We start from the raw sequence: 18480 nt of genomic DNA, 5'->3' as shown, positions 1-18480 counted from the left end.
AAAGTTCCAGGATAAATCTCTGGGGTAAATCAACATTACAGGCTCAAATGTCAAGAGAAGGTAGTCAAAGGTGAGAGGAACAGGAAAGATCAATTCCATGAAATGCAAAGAGTAGAAAGAGGCTTGAGCTAATGAGAATAAATTGGTAAATCCCATTAAGGATTTAGATCAAAAGCTCAAGTTCTGGAGTCAGACAGATCCGGATTTGAAATCCACGTATTTATTGTTTATGTGGCCTTGGGCAAAGTTTTTAATGTTTCTAAATCTCAGTGGAAAAAAAAAAATGTGTGTGCCGGGGGCGTGGTTATAACAAGTGTTAGTTAATACATTGCAGTTTCTGGTCTATTGTACATACTCAAGTATAAATCACTATAATTATTGAATAAATTTCCTAATTTATTTCTCTTCTCTTCCTGATGATGTCCAACAATTTTCAAACATAATGAGTCAATGCCTTCTAAACATTCTTACATATAACACTTCCCTGGCTTATGGTGTTAACTTATATCAAAGGGACTATTTGTTATATATATATATATACACATATATATATATTTACACATATATGCACCTACATATTATATCTACAATTTATCTCTCGTGAATTTTGGGAGCAGAAAACACAATAACGAAGATAGATGAAATTCCATGTAATTTTGTCATGATTTAGAATAATGACTGCTGTTTAATCTACACACATACGAGAGAGTATATGCAGCCACAGAATTGTAGAGTCAAAGTTCTTTCAAGTTCTCTAAACAATTTAAATTACATATTTGAAAATATCACTAGTTCATGGCACACTCTGGGTAAGAAACAGGTCCCTTACTCCTTGTCCTGCTTTTTTCCACAGTACCACACTGCCAGATTAACTTACTTTGCCATTACTTATATTTCTTGATCAAACTGTTGTTTCAGTTCTTCAGTACTAATGTCAACCATCTGAAAAAACAAAATACTATACAATATAATACAATACAATAAAAAAAAAAAAGAAAGAGGCTTGAGGAGAAAAGTGTCAAAAGTGTTTTGATTCTATGAAGAAATTGATTAGAGTTAAGACTGGGAAGAAGATCTGATATAAAAAGGTCACTCCTAAGGGAAGTAGGAGACCAGGTAATCTTTGAGAGTTGAGGTGGTGGGGTGCACACCAAGACAGGGATCTATTGTTGATAAATCTGTGGTGGCATTGAACGGTCCATACACGCGGCCCTTAGTCTTTCATTCCATCCATGCTTCTCTCGCTGGCCTAAATGATCTCATCTATTTGCAAATTTACATTTCCAACCCATACATATTTTTTTTTTTTTTTTTTTTTGGCTGTGTTGGATCTTTGTTGCTGCATGTGGGCTTTCTCTAGTTGTGGCGAGCGGGGGCTACTCTTCATTGTGGTGCACGGGCTTCTCATTGCAGTGGCTTCTCGTTGCGGCGCATGGGCTCTAGGGCGCATGGGCTTCAGTAGTTGTGGCTCACAGGCTTAGTTGCTCCGCGGCATGTGGGATCTTCCCAGACCAAGGATCGAACCCACGTCCCCTGCATGGGCAGAAGGACCTTAAACACTGCGCCACCAGGGAAATCCCATCCAACCCATACATCTTATCTGGAGTGAAAACTCATAAACTAAGCTTCAGATACTCTTCCTTTCCAGTCCAACCCCACCATGGCAGTAACTGGCATCTCCATCCTTCTAAATACTCATGCCAGAAACCCAGAGTGATCTTCAAAGCTGCCCCTCCATCATCCCCCACATCCAATTAGTTACCAGTTCCTGTGGATTCTACCTCCAAGGGGCAACTCAAATTCACCCGTTTATCTATCCCACTGCTGTCACTCTTATTTAACTTATCTATCCTGAACTATTTACCCTGGTCCATTTCTTGCCTGGGCTCCCTCAGTCCTTTCTCCACACCACAATCAGATGATATTTTAAAGTATTGAATTTAAAATCATTTTTCTGCATGGAACCATTTATTAACTTCTCACTGCACTTGGGATAAAATCCAAACCCTTTAACATAGTCTATGGCCCACGCAGAATCTGACCCCTGCCTACCTCTCCAACTAAATTCCCTTTTGCTTTTTTCCTTTTTTCTAGCAAAACTGGCCTTCTCTCAGTTCCTTTGAAATGACAAGGTGTCTCCTGCCTCAGCACCTTCCCACTTGCTCTTCACCTTGTTTAAGTGCTCCTCTCCCCTCTTCACCTACGAAATTTTAATCTACCACTTGGGCTTCTGCTTAATCCATACTTCTTCAAAAAAGCCTGCTCTGCCTCAACTCTTCAATGTAAATTCCCCCAGAGATAATCTCTCATTATACTCTTTTATTTTCCTTTATGGGACTTACCACAATTCATATCTATGCATTTATTTGGACATTCATGCATATTATAATTAAATTCCACACTAGATTATAAATTCTTTAAGGTCAGGGACTATTCCATTCACTGCCTTATCCCCAGTGCTTGGGAAACTACCTGATACATGCATTAGAGGGGACTCAGTAATTTCTTTTATGGTCTAATGTTGAATTAAGTAAATAAACATTAAAAATAAAACCTTGAGAGAAACTTTTAATTTAAGCTATGCAATAGCATTTGGCATGAGAGTCTACAGGGACGATTACTTGGTGAAGGGCTTCATGGTGTCACATCTGTAGGGCGTGGGATGAGCTTTTAAATAGTCTCCATAAGCCTCTCTTACCAAGAAAATCAGCATCTCCTCCTGAATTTGAAAAGACTAGTTTTCCCATGTTAAATACTCTGCATTAACCTCACATTGGGAAGTTGCCTTCTAAGAAGATGTCAATTCTCTTATTAACTGTTACAATATCTTATTACTTCTATACCTATAATTAGAGTAGATCTTCAGGAAAAGTCTGACCCAGAAGACTGAATATATGCCAAATGACTTGCAAGATTCTGCTAACATATTTGGGTAGAAACCTGAAGAATATGTTTGAAAATGGACTCTAAGTGTTTGAGACTAAGGCAAATAGAACATAACATCAGATTAAGTTTGAGTTTCTTATATATTTAAACATGTAATGAACATATAACGAAGCAGTTCCACTTCTGGGTATTTTGTCAAAAGAAATGAAAACATATATCCATGAATACTTACAAAAGAATGTTTACAACATTATTCAGAATATCCAAAAGCTGGAAATAATCCAAGTGTCCACTAACTAGCGAATGGCTATATCCATGCAATGGAACACTACTCAACAATAAGAAGCAACAAACAAAAACACAAATTTATGCTGAGTGACCGAAGCCTGACAAAAAATAGTATATACTATATGATTCAATTTAAATAAAATTCTAGAACAGGCAAAACTAAACTCTAGTGATAGAAATCAGATCAGCAGTTGCCTAGGACAGGGAGTTGGAAAGATTAACCCAAAGGGCACAAGGGAAATTTCTTGATTGGAGTGGTGGTTACACAGTCATAGACACTCCTCAGAAGTCATTTATCTATAGACTAAAACATGTAAATTTTATTTTTTGTAAACTATAACTCAATAAAGTTGTTTTTAAAAACATTGGATTTGGGCTTCCTTGGTGGCGCAGTGGTTGAGAATCTGCCTGCTAATGCAGGGGACACGGGTTCGAGCCCTGGTCTGGGAAGATCCCATATGCCGCGGAGCGGCTGGGCCCGTGAGCCACAATTACTGAGCCTGCGCGTCTGGAGCCTGTGCTCCGCAACGGGAGAGGCCGTGATGGTGAGAGGCCCGCGCACCGCGATGAAGAGTGGCTCCCGCTTGCTGCAACTGGAGAAAGCCCTAGCACGGAAACGAAGACCCAACATAGCAATCAATCAACTAATCAATAAATAAATCTTTAAAAAAAAAAAAAAACATTGGATTTGGTTAAATTTATTGATATGGATACACTTAGAGATTAATGTGCTAGCTCAAGTAGCTGAGAAATGGCTCTAAAAATTTTCTTGGTTGGTTGACTAAAAAAATAAGAATTAATTATGGCCTACAGTCAATGAAGTCAAGACGCCAGATACAGCTAGCATAATGTAGAAGAAGGAATCCAAAAGCACTTAAGCTTTCCTTTAAGTGTACTATTATATTTCAAGAAAAAAAATTCTTAAAAAGGATTTACCACATGCAGCCTACAAAACTATCCTCATCCACCAAGAAAGATAAGAAGACCCTTCCTTCACTAAGATGTCAAGAACTGTACCAGTGAAGTGAACATCAGCATCCTTAAATTTCCATAGTGGTGTCCTCTGTATGCTAGGGATGACAGTGGGAGACATGAATGTTGAGATGGGCTCCCTGATATCAATGGCAATGATGGGATCCCAGAGTAACAGGGGCCACTTGACAACACAGAACCACCAGAGAAAAAGTGGATGCAATTATTGTAATGAACAGCAGTAACAAATAGTAATGAGAATGGCCTAATCTGCAGGAATCTTTGCTATGGCTAATTGACCATAGTGTCCTTGGATATAAAATAGGCATCCAACTATAATATTATATATAATATTTTGATTTGTATAACATAAAACATTTAAGAGCTGATGGGCAGAAAGCTGAACACAGGAAAGGAAACTGATTTCTCACCTAGTTCCCAGAAGTAAGCAAAACCTAAAGATCCTGGACCAAGGAGAGACCCAGTCCCCTTGAGAACAGACCTTGCAACACAGCCACAAAATATATGGTAAATATTTTTTCACAACTCTCTCCAAAGGAAAAGGGGTGCATGAGAAAATAAGAAATATTCATGCTTTTGAAGGACTAGCTAAAACTAATTCCCGAAGAACCAATATAAAAACGGTCCAACTCTATTATTTTATTTTTTTAATTGAAGTATAGTTGATTTACAATGTTGTGTTAATTACTGCTGTACAGCAAAGTGATTCAGTTATACACATATATACATTTTTTTAAAATATTCTTTTCCATTATGGTTAACTCTACTTTTTTTTTTTTTACGAATTTGTTTTTTTATTTATTATTTATTTTTGGCTGCATTGGGTCTTCGTTGCTGCACGCAGCTTTCTCTAGTTGCGGCGAGCAGGGGCTACTCCTTGTTGCAGTGCGCAGGCTTTTCATTGCAGTGGCTTCTCTTGTTGCAGAGCTCAGGTTCTAGCTGCGTGGGCTTCAGCAGTTGTGGCACACAGGCTCAGCAGCTGTGGCTCGCGGGCTCTAGAGCACAGGCTCAGTAGTTGTGGCGCACGGGCTTAGTTGTTCTGCTGCATGTGGGATCTTCCCGGACCAGGGCTCCAACCCGTGTCCCCTGCATTGGCAGGCGGATTCTTAACCACTGCGCCACCAGGGAAGCCCAACTCTACTTTTTAATGTTTGACTTCTGCAGCTTTTAAGCCTCACCCCTGCCTCCAACCCTTCTTCCCTGAATCTGTGCAAGCTAAAAGATCCCAAGGTGCTCTCTCCTTTGGCACCAGCAGGAAGTTCAAATGACGTGTAGGAACTCTCACTTTGACCCCACCCCCTAGCCACTATGAAAACTCCAAGCCAATCTCCTTTCCTTACTTTTTCAACTCATTTTCAGACCAGCAGGAGGGGCCTGCTATGCTCTCCCCAGAAAGCTCTATTTGCGAGTAATAAACCTTTCCAAACTCTTTTGGGGTGTGTGTGTGTGTGTGTGTGAGAGACCAGTCTCAATATTTAAACCAAATTTTGAGGGAAGAGAGTAGCGTCTATCTCGCTACTGTGGGATGATCTAACACACCCAAAATGTTACTGTGGTTCATGAAAATAGAGCTTTATGGTGGCTGTGATAAGTAGAGCTTTGCCCCATATATATTTCTCCTCGGATCAACTCAGTTATTTCTCAGTTCCTGAATACATGATTGAAATATAAATCCCGTCAACTGAAATCACCACATTTTTGGATACTGGAGGGAAAGTTATTGTGGTAGAAAGAGCCAAGTGGAAGCTCTTGGAACTCCCTCTCCAATCAGATTAGAAAACTTAACAATACCCCATACATCTGAGTAAGCTGAATATATTAGTGCCACCATCAAAGACTTGAAAAATGCAAGGTGGTGATTTGTATTACATCCACGTTTAACTTCCCTATTTGGCCTATGCAGGTGGTGGATGGATCTTGTAGAATAAAACTTGGTCAGGTAGTGACTCCAGTTGCAGCTGTAAGATTATACTGGAGTATCTTGCTGGAACGAAACAATACAAATCCTGGCACCTGGTACACAGCTATTGATTTGACAAATGCATTTCGCAATACCAAACTGAAAGTATGATATGACATACTTCATTCTCACTTGGAATGGGCAAAAGTATACCTGCACTGTCTCATCTCAGGGACGTCTCAGCTTCCTGTTCTCTAATCTAATTTAGTCTGCAGAGTTCTTAATCATCTTGGCATCTCACAGAAAATCGGGTCCATTACACTGACGACATCATACTTATTGGACCAGATAAGCAATAAGTAGCAAGGATAGATATAAGACACATGCATGCCACAAGATGGAAAATAAGCCCATGAAAATCCAGACAATGTGAGGGTTCTAGGGGTTCAGTGGTCTGGAGCATGTTTGGAAATTTTTCTAAAGTAAAGAACCAGTTGTTGCACCTTGCACCAATTATTGCCTCAAGAGTCACCAGGATCTGTAGTCTACATTTGATTTCAAAAACACCATGTAACATACTAGTGTGTGCTGCTCCAATCCATGTTCCAAGTAACACATTCTATTGAGGAACTACTAGATTCCAGAGACTACTAAAATATGTGTGAGGTAGACACACACACAAATACATACACACAGTGTTTTATAACTGAATTTAAAAGTATAAGCTTGAATTTTTAAGTCACTCAATGTACCAATGTTTCTGTGAGTGTCATACTTAGCAAATCACTGTAGCATTCCTCTGGAGACTGATTTCATATCCTCACATGATTTATCACTGTAGCATAAAAGGCATTTGGGGGAATCTGCAGAGCCGGCTTGCAGGACCTTTGTCCTGGGGCTAGAATGAGGTTGGTGTTTGCCTTGTGGCATGCAGGTGTCTGTATGACTTCCTCAGTTTGGTCCCAAGGGCACTCTTGTGAAAAACAAAGGTTAAGAAAAGATATGGTAAACACTGGGAAATAAAAGAAAGTTAATTATACTAGGTGAGAGGCCACAGAATTCTATTTTAGCACCTGCAAAAGTATGCCAATATTTATACAATGATCTCCCAGATTTTATGGGAGACGTCAATTTTTAAGATACTCTACCTTTCCTTTATTTTTTTTACTTCCAGCCATCTGTGGGTAATATGTGTAGAGAGAGGGTGATCTGACAAAGTATGAAACACAACAAACTGTAAGACTTTGAGCCTTGTATAACAAAATATAAAAACAAAGATCAAAGCTACAAGGCACACTAGATGATTATTTGGTTTTTTAAAAGAACAGCCCAAAGCAAGGAAAAAAAATTCCCCAACTTCTAAACAACCAGAGTATCAGCAAAACATAAACAAGAGCATGTTTATCTTATACCTACCACAGAATCTCCTTGCGTCCTTTTCCTGTTTAAGCCTTTAGCCAGCTGGACACACAGTAAGCTGGGCAGCCTGCTTTAATTTACTCAGAATGAGAGATTTTTTTTTGAAGGTCTGGTGGTACTTTTTAATAAGTCAAATCCAAGAAGACAAACTCAGATGTGTAAATGTGCAAATCTACAAAAACTAGACATATAATATGATGAAAATGAGTTCCATGAAACACCAGAAAAAATTTCCAAGCAATACAGATTCTATTGCTGATAAATGACTTTCAACCTTTGAAGAGAGAAACTTCACTCTATTTAAAGACACTTTTGTGGTGTTGCTGTGCTTTTTCTCCCATGAACTAAACGTGGACCAGAGATGACATATATATTTTTCTGAGTAGAAAGGTAGGGTCCTCACTTGTACTTAGCCAGGCATGAAGATACCTAATTTTCCAGTTTTTCTGCACTGTTCTATAAAGGTAAAGAAGGTAATATTTTTATTTTGTATTCTTAGATCAAATTTATGACTCTAGCTTGATAAAGCCTCTTTTCCATTAATTTTATAATAGGAGCTTTCAAATGTTGCGTTGGTATACAGAGAAATAAGCCCAGAGTGAATAACACAGTATCTTTGTCATATTAACCACTGTGCTCAATACTGTTTCATATTGATTAATAGAAAATTGAAACAGAAAACACACACTATGTGACTTAAGGACAGAAAATTAAACTGAAATTAATACATATTGCTTTTAAACTCTATAATCATTGTGGGTTTTTTTGTTGCTGGCCACGAATAAGGGATACTTTGGAAGCCCAACTTAATCTTTAAATAAATCTGAGACTGACGGTTAAATGCACCTTAAAAAGTACCCTTTAGGTTCTTTTTCTTTCCATTTCAACTGCTATAATCTAACATGGGCTTGTATCATCACACAAATCTGTTGATTTCACTAAGTCTGCTTCTCAAATTTGTGGGGCCTGAGCCAAGAGTGCACATGGAAACCCATACACCATTTGTCTAAATATTTAAAGGTCACAAATCTAGCTAACAAACGATTATGTAAAATGTGTACTGTCCTCCTTCTTTGAAAAACACATTTCATAATGATCAGGTAAGCAAGTCTGAATTTAGAATTTTTGGATTCCTTGAAGTTTTGCACTAGAACTTGACGGCACAGGAGAAGCTTGTTCCTAATCCCTGGTCTCTGACACAGAGCCTCATGGCCTACCCTCCTTTTCCTCCCACTATCAGCTCCAACATGCACAATGAGGTGCCCTGTGTGGACACTTCAGCCAGCATGTCCCAGTTCTGTCTCTTTTGCCCACAGCAAATGCTATCCATTGGCCACCACTTGGGCATAGGTATGAGTAGCAAGGCAACAGAGCCCATCCTTGAGAGCAGAGACATTGGTTAAAGGCCTGAAAGTGTGTTTGGGGCCCTCTGAACTAAGAATCCCATGATTCCAGGCACCCAGGAGCAGGGGATGTGGACTCTAGGTGGACCCAACTCCTTGCCCCATGGAGGGAGCACAGGCGGAGAACAGTTCAAAGGGGTCCCTTGTAAACACAGGGCCCAAGGCAGGGGACTTCTTTGCCTTGAACTATCAATGACATTGGATTCCCGCACACACATTCTACCACCTTTAATCCATTCTACATGTAAATGTTATATTCATAATACATATTACATATTCACTTTCTTCTGAATTCCCTAACATGACAATAAAAGCATCACAATCCAAATATTCGTTTAAACTAGAAACTTTAGGGTCATCTTAAACTCCTCTCTTCCCTTGTCATTTTTTTTCCCAATCCTCTTTATCCTTGAGGTGAAATACCTTTAGTATCAAGAAGCTATTTTCCATTCAAATTGCCACTGTACTAGGTAAAGCCTCATTATTTTTTTTGCATTACAGCAATAGCCTCTTGAATAGTTTTCCTATCCATGTCATGTCCTAGCCCAATTCATTCCCTACTCTTTTTAAAGCATAACTGTAGTCAAGTCACTGTTATCTTTAAAAAGCTTTCATGCCTGTTCATTGCCAAAAGAATAAAGCCAACATATGAGTTTAGTTAGCACAGGCAGCTTTTTTCCAGTGTGGCCCCAGCCTCATCAGCAGCCATTCCTCCCTGGGCCCATCTTGCCTTTCTCTTTGGCCACACTGGGCTACTAATCATTCTCAGAATATTGCATGCTTTTTCCATTCTTATTCTTTGCTCATGCTATTTCTCCTTCCTGGGATACCTCTCTTCTTTGAGTCCCAGACAAAATTAATAATTTAATTTTTCCCTCATCTGTGTCCTGATGGACGTTTATGTCTAACTTTCTTGCAGAATTCTCAAATTCACATTGAGCTTAACTGAATGGCGGAAGCAGTGACTGTTCAGTTTACATTAATTTGCTCTTAGTTTGGATATCCTCATATGCACACCCTGAGACAAGGATTTGTGTGCCAATAATTCATTTGAGAAGTTTAGGAATTACTGATAAAGAGTAGGGAAGTGAGATAAGGGAAGGAAAACAGCCAATAAAGTTTATCATAGAACCAAATAATACTGTGGACAACTAGAGTTTAGGGTGTTAGAGTGAGGGAGCTGAGCTACACTAACTCCCACTGGCAGTGCCTAAGGGCTGCACCCAGAGGTGTTAATTCCCCTGAACTTCTGGCCAACTTTAGATGTAGAGCAGTTTTCGCCTTGTGGAGAAAAACTCTCAGGCACAGAAACACAGTCACTAGCAGTTGGAAGTTAGTTGGAAAGCACTGTATGAGGCCCTTGTCAAATGCTCAGAAAGCCCAAGTCAAGGATCCTACTGTCTTTGGGGCATGGTGTGCAATAAGCAGGGAATGACGGCTTATGGTCCTTCCTTTACTATCAATCTGTTCCTTAATCTTTAGCTACACTAACACTGCCTGAAGGCCAACACTGCATCAATCACTGAAAAAGTTCTACTTTATTTAATCTTCACAGCACTAAGATGTAGCTACTGTTACTCATTTTACAAAAGAAACTGATGCTTAGAGAATTTAATTCATAGAATTTAAAAGAGAGAATTTGGGTGGCAGAGTTAAGGAGATCCAGAAGAAGCATTTGAATCTCGGTAATTTTCAAAGAAAATTCAAATACTTAACAAAAAGATCTTGGAAAAATCAGTCTGGCTTTTCCAGCTTTAGTATATCATCTATTTATATTTAATTTTAGAGCCAAAATGTTGATTGAAATGGACATATTATATCATTTATGTGCCTAATTTTAATAAGAAACTTTACATTTAATCCAAATTTGTGAAATCTAAATAAGAGCTTTAGTTACTTGTAAATTACTATGAGAATGATTAGCATTACTTTATTACTTTAAAAATCAATGATAAAAGCATCACAGTGCCAAACTAGTAAGCAAAAATACTAAATTTTATCATAAAATTCTAGAAACATGTTCTAAATGCCTAAATATATGTTATTATTAGGGATATGGGGATATATGTATACGTATAGCTGATTCACTTTGTTATACAGCAGAAACTAACACAACATTGTAAAGCAATTATATTCCAATAAAGATGTTACAAAATAATAATAAAATAAAATCAAAAAATAACAGAATGAAGATTGAAAAAAAATTAATGAATTTTTAACTCTAAAAAATTATAACTGGATTTGTACTTAATATTTTTAAAGAAAATATTAAACATAAATAAATATATGCCTTTGTGGAGTTTATGTATGAAAATTGTCCAAAAATTTGAAGTAGGTTTTGTTTGTTTGTTTCACTTTTAATAAAAATCTTGATCACTGTATATTTGAGTGTTACTGTTCATTCCTCCAAATTTTACAATTTGCTCCCAACCTTTCTAGAAGCAGGTGGAATACAAAACATTAAAATAAAAACAATGTCTACAGTGCAAGCACAGCTAGTATTTCTCTATTTTACCCCCATAAACAATCGTTAAACCAGCCCAGCAGATCATTCCGTCTACAAAAATAGAAGGAATTCTTCCAAGTATTTGGATATGGTGTTTTGTCCCATTAAGCAAAATGTTCTATAAACACTATCAAGAGCTGATATGTGTTGGGTCAAATGGGAAATCATCTCGATGATGACAGAACATTAACTATTTTGCTGAAAAGCTCAGTAGAAAATTACTGTCAATTCAGTTTTGATTTAAATAATGTAAAGAAGTGAGTATTGTGGTTCTTGAAGATTCCTGGACGAAAGTTTACATTAAATGATTTTTTAATTTTTTAAAGAATGATTTAAGATATAATCAGCAATTCTGTTAATTCAGCATTTACTCATAGGTATATATGTATACAATTTCTATTGAGTAACTCTTTCCTCACCAACCTCAATGGAGATCTTAGCCCTGATTTCTCTCTAAAAAAAAAAAGAAAAGAAAAGAAATAAAAGAAGAGAAAAAGAAAACCATGACTTGCCTGATTGATCAAAGAACACCAAAAGAGACTGTTGAAGCAAAAGCTCTAGATGTTTAGAAACATCTAGAAAAGGTTAACATGTATTGTCTTTCAATAGAAGAAAAACATAATTATTCATGTTAGTATTCCAAGCCTGGAAATTTTCCATCAGAGTTCTGGAATGTTTAACAATATATCTTGGAAATAATAAATTTTTTAAAAAGAAGGAAAGAAAAAAAGGGGGCGGGGTTTAACCATATATTTGCTACTAAATTGTATTCTAAAGACTTTCCCATTTTATAGCCATATAAGCTCTGGCACATTCTAAAATATACATAAAATTTCTTCTATCTCATTTGTATTCTGCATTTGTAAATTCTGCCTCAAGTAAAATAAGCAATTGGGTGCAACATTTGCAAATTTTTATAAATACTGTTCTAATTACACTATACTCCTGAATCCTTCTGTTTGGATTCAAGGCAGTGATGTCAAACATTACAAGAGTGTTTATTTCTTCGGAGTGGATGGGACACTTATATGACACATCTGTCTATTTTAGAAGACTACCCTATATAACACAAACACACACACAGGATTATATAGGTAATTTCGTTTTTACAATTGATTAACATAAATGATTACTGGTTTCAGTAAATCTCACACTTTACAGAATTTCAGCTTAAATGAAAAATAATATTTTACAATTCCAAATGGCTTCTGAATTCCCAACCACAATAACAAACCGAAAGAAATGTTAGCAAATAATTCAACCTCTTAAGAGACGACAATTCTTAGATCATGAATTGGTATTAATCAGTTTTAGTTCTAGCCTTTATTTTACTCACTAATTTGTTCATTTATTCAACAAATCTTTAAGTTTCTTCTGTTGGCAGCCCTTGGACTGGGCACTAATAACACAATATACAATACTAAATAAGTACCTCCCCTTAAGCAATCACCAACAGGTGAATTGATTCTCATTTCCTTTAAAGGGGGTACCCTAATTTGAAATACAAAACACAATGTATAGCGCAGAGTTTTGTAAATAAATCCTCTTCTAACTTTCATGGGCTTTTTCTATTAGAAATTAAAGTTTATGCCAATTTATAGAACTTTGACTTTCTTCCACTTCAGCAGTCCTCACCCATGTTACACACCCAGAACAGTCCTGCTTCTGGAATCGCAAACTTAATTATCATTTTGTGAGCCAAATATCTCATCATTTAACTCTCTCATTACCTTACTTTCATTACAAGTGTCTTTCCACATCATCAGCATCCTCCAGTCCCTTAATCTCCCTTTTCTTTCTTTTTTTTCTTCTACACTCTCATTCAACTTTTTTCATTTCCTTTCCAGAACAGCCTATAGACCATGATCCATCATTTCCCATTACTACATTCCACTCCACCCTAAGCCTGAATAAATTCAAAGATTTGTGTTTCAGTTCCTACAGTCAGGCTCCTAGGTACAACAGGACAAAATACACAACCCTAATGACTTGTTTCACAACAAAGTCAGGGTCTCCAAAGTCATCTGGGTCACCAATCAGGGATGACACATTTTTTAACTGTCCCTGGTCAGACACCTCTCTCATGTCCCTCAGGTTAAAATATTTATGAATGTATTTAAGTCTTGAAATGCAAGGTCCTTACCATTTAAAAGAATTTTTTGTTTTAGTCTCTGCAGCAAATGTGTCCTTGCTTGTGCAGTCATCCCTCAGTATTCGAAGGGGATTGGTTCCAGGACCCACCAGGGGTATCAAAATCTGCAACTGCTCAAACCCTCTGTGTCCACGGATGCAGAACCTACAGATACAGAGGGTCGACTGTACTTTTTCATCTTTATCTGTATTTCAACCCATCTTCTTTGCTCAAGAATAAATCTTTACCCTCCTCCTCTCAGACTGTACTTCACTAGTTTCATACTCTCCTCTATCCTCTACTTCCCTTTACCTCATGTACAAGTCTCTCCCATCCTACAAAATGTTTCCTTGACTTCTAGCTGCCTCCATTCCTCTTTCTTTCTATAGTCAAGATTCTCAGATCATTATACTAGTAGCTTTCTCTATTTTTTCCATTCTCAACCCATGACCATCAGCTTCCAATCCATTTCCAATGGCATTTCTCACTAATGACCTCCTAGTTCCCAAATTAAATTGCAATGTTTTTGTCTGTACACAGTTTGACACTTCCATCATATCTGACATTAGTAACCACTGCTTGAAACTCTCTTCATCCTTGATTTTCATGAATCCAACCATTCAATGATTTTTCAGCCTTCCTTTCAGGCCACTCTTCAGCAGTGTTTTTCTAGGTTCCATCTCCTTCACCTACAGCTCAGTAAATGTGTGCTCCCTTTGGCTCGGGCCTTTCTACTCTTCTTATGCTAGATATTCCATGTGGTTGATTTCAATCACACGCAGGGTTTCATCCAATACCTAAATGCTGATGACCCCAAAACTATATAGATCTCCCTCTATTCATCTTACTGGCAATAGTAATAATTTCTGGGGAGTAGGATTAGAAGATATTGGAAGATATAAATAGCACTCATTTTCTATAAGGAACATGTATTCCTTTTATTTAAATTTTGTGAGTACTTTTATATTAAAAAGGATATCTTAATGAAAAGCAGAACTTCTATTGTAAAGAACAAAAATATTTCATTGTGGAATCTCACCATAACATTATGAGTATAATGAGATTCTCAAATAAGTAATTAAACTCCCTTAGAGAAGGTCCAGGATGAACCTACCATATATATGTCAAACTCTGTGAAAATGCCATAGGTTCCGAACGCATTTATTAAATTTCTGAAGAGGTTGCTTCTTTTGACCTGTTGCTCACATACACTAATACTCAAACAATAACCCACACTAATCTATTACAATTTTTTTGGTTCATTTAAAATTGTTAGTTAAAGGTCTCCTGAGAGAGTTTTCTTTCCAGCAATTTCCAAAGAACTTATTCTTAAAATCCAAACAGTGGTTTAGAATTCCAAATCAGTAACAATGTGTGTTTAGACTGAAAAATTAAAATACATTTCAAACTAAATATTTCGAAATCAATTTCTTTCATGTTTACTCATCAATTCTTTGGTTCCGGGCTCTATGTTTTCCCTGAAACAGTTGACAGTTTTGCTTTTGGTATTAAATAACATAGGATTAGTCTGCCTAAGGGACCATCTGTTGTTCCATGCCCTGTCATGACAATTCTGAGGCCTTTAGAATTGCATCCTGTGGTTTCTCATTAAGGGGAGAAGAAGGGCATTCTCTATCAGGAGCCTAAGCCTCAGAAATGTTGTCCATTCCAAATGAATCAACATACAGCTGTGACATGTGTCAAGTAAGACAGGATGTTTTTGTTTCATTATATGTAGATAAACTTGAGGTTTTAACAGATGGGAATGTAAGTTTGTTTGTTTGTTTTTCTTTCATAAGGCTGTGCTTTATAATGTGGATACATTAAATGCCTCAAGGGGTTTTCTCTACTTTATGTTACTACTGATATTCCTGATCAAACTATAAGTAAAAACAAACTCTTACTTATTATATGTTAACTAGTTTCAAGCAAATCAGCAATATTTATATCTTTTTAAAGTTACAAGAGAAAAAGGGTGTCTTCTACTTCAACTTCAAAAATCCTTTAACGGTTTCAAAAAGCTCAAGAGAATATGATAAGTACATACAATGAGGGTGTTACAAATAAGCATAAACAAATTCATACTGATTCAGTAAGGGAAGGTTAAGGAAACCTTTCCAGCAGTCAGAAATTTTGTACTTAATTGCAAAATAACTTTGTGACACATATGGCAAAAAGGAATGTGCTGAAAGTTATTCCTGGGTCTGCCCCAGAATTCCTTCTCCTTTCAGAAAAATCATATAAAGTTGGTTTAAATACCAGTGCATATTTCGTTTTTCTATTTTTACCTATATGTAATTATTTTATTGTTTCAAAATATAAACCAACTAGTAGTATTATATTTATGACTCTTCAATAACCATGGCGTATAAGACACAACTCATGGGCCATGAGCCATGAAGGGTATGGAAAGATAACCATGGTCTAAAAGCCTCACAGTGGGTACAGTCAAGAATCAGGGATCACCTTCTGAGATGCAAAGGAAGATCCAATATGAAATAGATTAATATAGTCATCTCCAGAAATAATAAACTTTGATTTTCTGAGAATACGTTTGCAAATGAGACCACCGGGACCCCAGATCTCCAGCAAGAAGTCTGGCCCATCTCCAAGAGTCAGTCGCCTTAACAAATATGCCCCTCAACTCCAATATGAGTCAATTCACTAATATAGAAAGAGAATGAAGCAGCTACCAATTTTACCATAACGTGTCTGAGATAATGTTATCTTGTTAAAATAAAAGAACTGTAGAATCTAGAAAAAAAAAAACAACATGAGCAAAGAAGAAAAGTCTGTGTCTATCATGGTCCGTATAATGCTAGGGATTTTGCTTCTGAAAGAAAAACTGTTCAGCCACTAGATAGCTATATTCGATACCAGAGTAAATCATTTCTTCAAGCTTTCCCATAGGCTGAATGAAATATTCCCCCAAGCCATCACAAATCCTTTGCTTCTGTTTTTTAGAGCATCCTTCTGGTTACTAATTTCATTTTCCAACTTCCTTTGCATCTAGAAGGTGACGCCCCAGATATCAGACAAAGTATATCTCCATACAAATTAATAAGCTAGCCCTGTAACTTATCAAACCTTCTCTGGTGAGTTTGGGTACTATGAATTGACTGATTCAACCAGGCCCATGGAAAAACAAACAATAGCAATATTTTCTGAAATTGAAATCTCACATCATGAAAGGTAGACCAAAAGGCTCTGCCTCCACTCCAGGAGCTGTATGTATATATCCTCTCTTAATGCCATTGTGCACCCAAAAGTCATCAAGACAAAGGTCAGCTCCCAGGGAGCTTAAAGCCTAGCAAAAGAGTTAAATGTGTATAGTCATTTGTATTGTAACAGACTGATTAGCATATCACAGATATCCAAGCATCATGAATACACCAATGAGGAGAAGATACATTTTACTGAAAGAATAAGAGAAGCTTAATAGATGAATCAGCCAATCAGCCAAAAAATAGTTTTCAGGTACTATGGCATTGAGCAGGGATTTGAATTTTGACAAAGTGGAAAAAAGGAATTGCCAAGCTAAAATTAAAAAAATACCATGAGTGAAGTGTTGCTCATGTTTAACTAATTCAGAGATTCTAATTTGACTGATTTTACAATATATAATAGAACAAGAGGCTATACAGGTAAGCTGGATTTGGATCCTCATCCAGACCTGGTTTTCTTTGTACCAAGCTAAGGAGTGTTTATTTTATAAGAACCCAGAAGAGGAATGTTTTTTTGTTTGTTTGTTTGTTTTAATAAATTTATTTATTTATTTATTTTTGGCTGTGTTGGGTCTTCGTTTCTGTGCGAGGGCTTTCTCCAGTTCTGGTAAGCGGGGGCCACTCTTCATCGCGGTGCGCGGGCCTCTCACTATCGCGGCCTCTGTTGTTGGGGAGAACAGGCTCCAGACGCGCAGGCTCAGTAGTTGTGGCTCACGGGCCTAGTCGCTCCGCGGCATGTGGGATCTTCCCAGACCAGGGCTCGAACCCATGTCCCTGGCATTGGCAGGCAGATTCTCAACCACTGCGCCACTAGGGAAGCCCCAAGAGGAATGTTTTTGAGCAGAGATACTCTGAGTATACTGCTGTGTCTTATGTATACTGAGATCACTCTGGCAGTCAGTAAGAAGGACAGATTTCCTATGGAAGAGACAAGGGGCAGTGGATTCAGTGGGGAAGCTATTGTGATTGTTGAAATGAGAGTTAATAAGGAGCTGAACTAGCAGAGCAGTAATAATATAAAAAAAGGCAAGAGACAGCATTATTAAATTTAGTTAACAACTCAATTATTTATTGATGTGTCTTGTGTACCCAAATCTTGATATGAAATTACAACACTGAAGCCTTCAGTTACAAGGAACTAGAAGATAATATCAACCTAAAATAAAGTAATTTGATAATGTATATGCTTATAATCTATTGTGAACCTCAGAAGTAAAAGAAAAACCTGCCATTTTGGGCATGTAACAGGTCAGTAATATTACCTGTTTTATAAAGACGTAACTTTAATCAAGTCGATCTGATTCCCTCTCTCAATTGAGAAAGTTACTGACAGAATCAAAATTCCTAGTCATCTGGAACTTAGGGATAGGAAGAGCTAAATGTGATCAATATAAAGATGGTGTTGCTGGTCACACTATTTCACCATCATCCCAAGTAGCCTTCCTAGGATTGTTGAAGAATCTTTGCCAAAGGAGTGAAATAAGAACATATGCACCAAGTCTTCTTTGGAAGATCCATTCATTCACTTATTTATTCACTTTTTCGGCCAATACTTAGTGAGCACTCACTGTGTGCCAGTAGGATAGTAGGTTTTGGGTAAATAGAGATGATAGAAGACAAAGTTGCTGCCTTCAAGGATCTCATAATCTAGTAAGGGCAGTGGCCAAGAAAGCCTAAAGCAATGTGTGATGTGTTACAACAGAATATAGGGCACATTGAGGCAGGAGACC

Source organism: Balaenoptera musculus, chromosome 3, assembly GCF_009873245.2.
Source record: "Balaenoptera musculus isolate JJ_BM4_2016_0621 chromosome 3, mBalMus1.pri.v3, whole genome shotgun sequence".
In the NCBI taxonomy this organism is placed as follows: domain Eukaryota; kingdom Metazoa; phylum Chordata; class Mammalia; order Artiodactyla; family Balaenopteridae; genus Balaenoptera; species Balaenoptera musculus.
Note: the sequence above shows the minus strand (reverse complement) of the source record.